Here is a 2796-nt window from a genome sequence, read left to right on the forward strand (position 1 = left end):
GTTTTAGCTGCTTAGCTACATCTCAAGATATTTTTTTTATTTGAGGCTTAATAAAGTCAAGACAAAACAAACAAGAATTGAACACATGATGTGGATTAAATCAGTGATTCACTTGCCTAATCTTAAGAATTAGAAATCAGGAGTCCCCATGTATTGAACGGGGAACCAGGAGAATCAGCTATTGAATCAGGGTCTTCTCATAAGAGGCCTGCATTTTAAAATGCACTTTAGGTAATTTTTTAGTTCAGCAGGGAGCTGTTCTGCTAACTCTGGCAGACAATGGAATTCTATGAAAAACTATACTCAAACATATATGAAAGCCTAGTTGGAAGCAGGAATGGCAACCACTTCCTAAACATCATGCCTCTGCAAACTCTGTGAGTTCAGAGAAATGATAATAGTTATAGAACAGGGTTCAGGTCTTTTGTTCATAGGGTCACCGTGAGTCGTGCTTCACTCAAAGGCAATCAACAACAACAGAGGAAATGGACAAATACTTGGAAACAACCTATCCGAACTGACACGGACAGAGCAGAACACTTGAATAGGTCCATCACAAAAGAAGAAATAGAACAGGTCATAAAAACCTTCCAACAAAAAAAGCCCTTTTATCAAACATTCAGAGAAGAGATGTAACCAATTCTATACAAGGTATTCCAGAAAACAGAAAAATTAAATACTCCCAGACTCATTCTATGAAACAAACATATCCCTGATGCCAAAGTCAGGTATAGACACCATCAAAACAGACTACTATTAACCAGTTTCTCTCATGAACATAAATGCAAAAAATATTTATTCCATAAAATCCTGGCCAATAGAATCCAATAGTAAATAAAAAATAATTCATCATGACCAAGTGGAATTCATTACAAATAGGCATGGATGGTTCAATATAAGAAAGAAAAGCAATAAATGTAATTAATCACATTAACAAAACAAAGAACAAGAGCTACATGATCCTGTTAATTGATTCAGAAAAGGCCTTTGACAAAATTTAGCACCCCTTCCTAATTAAAACACCCAACAAAAAGAAATAGAGGGAATTCCCTCCCTCAAACAATGAAAAGTATATACACAACACCAAGAGCCAGCATTGTCCTCTTTTTTAGTTGTTGTTGTTTTTTTTTAGGTTGCAAATCCTGGTCTGATTTATTTATAAAGCAATAACTATTAGAAGCACAAATAAATTACATGTGTGTAAACAAACTGTACAATGATCGATGAGAGGTGAAGGAGGGTGGTTAGGAAGATTCCAAGAAGCATAACACTGTCATCCCTAATGTTAGGTAGACTAAGAGGGAAGGCACCTTAGAAGCATTTGTGGTGGACAGTGGATGGGCTGGCCTCGTCATATTCTTGCTTGCTAATCCACATCTGCTGGAAGGTAGAAAGCGAGGTCAGGATGGAGCCCCCGATCCAAACAGAGTGCTTAAGTTCAGGAGGAGCAATAATCTTAATCTTCATAGTGCTGGGAGCCAGAGCAGTGATTTCCTTCTGCATTCAATCTGCAATACCAGGGTTCATGGTGGTGCCTCCAGACAAGATGTTGTTGGCATACAGGTCCTTGCGGATATCAGTGTCACACTTCATGATACTATTGTAAGTAGTTTCATGGATGCCAGCAGATTTCATACCAATGAAGGAGGGTTGGAAGAGTGTTTCTGGGCAGCGGAAGTGCTCATTGCCAATAGTGATGACTTGACCATCAGGCAATTCATAGCTCTTCTCCAGAGAGGAGGAAGAAGCAGCTGTGGCCATCTCATTCTCAAAATTCAGAGCCACATAATGCAGCTTCTCTTTAATGTCACAGACAATTTCTCATTCAGCAGTAGTGACAAAGGAATAGCCACGCTCAGTGAGGATCTTCATGAGATAGTCAGTGAGATCCCGACCAGCTAAATGCAGACGCATGATGGCATAGCCCTCATAGATGGGGACATTGTGGGTGACATCATCTCCTGAGTCGAGAACAATGCTTGTGGTACGGCCAGAAGCATACAGAGACAGCACCGCCTGGATGGCCACATACATGGCGGGGACGTTGAAGGTCTCAAACATGATTTGGGTCATCTTATCACGGTTGGCCTTGGGGTTCAGCGGGGCCTCAATTAGCAGGGTGGGATGCTCCTCAGGGGCCACACGCAGCTCATTGTAGAAGGTGTGGTGCCAGATCTTCTCCATGTCATCCCAGTTGGTGATGATATACCATGCTCAATAGGGTACTTGAGAGTCAGAATACCTCGTTTGCTCTGGACCTCGTCACCTACATAGGAATCCTTCTGACCCATACGCACCATAACTCCCTAGTGGCGCGGGTGGCCGACGATGGAGGAGAAGACCGTGCGGGGCGCGTCATCGCCCGCGAAGCCAGCCTTCACCAGCCGGGAGCCATTGTCACACACCAGGGCAGTGGTCTCCTCGTCGCACATCTTGGCACAGCTTCAGCGAGGTCGTGTACTGTCAGGCTGGGCTCGGTCAGGCGGCAGCAGGCACAAGGTGGGGCATGGGGCGCAGGGCGCGCGGCTTTATAGTGCGCTGATGGACGGGGTCAATTGGAGCAGCCAGGGGCAGGGGTGGGGGACCCTGGTCGGCCACCTTGCCTTATTTGGTCGCCTTAGCACCATCGAAGAGAGCTGAGGCCATTCATGGAGCCAAGGGCAGGGGAAGTTGTTGTTGTTTTAATTAATGAAAGTTTACAGAGAATTTGGATTTCCATGCATTGTTGCACCCTTTCCTCCCTGCCCACGCCCCCACCCCAGTTCGCTTTTCTCTTTGAAAAGTAAGAAGAAAAAA

General features: G+C 44.3%; 1 pseudogene; it reads right to left on the reverse strand.

Moving 5' to 3' along the window:
* Nucleotides 1–1311: 1311 nt before the first annotated feature.
* LOC102877154 lies at nt 1312–2432 on the reverse strand (annotated as a pseudogene).
* Nucleotides 2433–2796: the final 364 nt, after the last annotated feature.

The sequence above is a fragment of the Elephantulus edwardii genome, unplaced genomic scaffold (assembly GCF_000299155.1).
Source record: "Elephantulus edwardii isolate Elephantulus edwardi_28Jun2011 unplaced genomic scaffold, EleEdw1.0 scaffold00104, whole genome shotgun sequence".
In the NCBI taxonomy this organism is placed as follows: domain Eukaryota; kingdom Metazoa; phylum Chordata; class Mammalia; order Macroscelidea; family Macroscelididae; genus Elephantulus; species Elephantulus edwardii.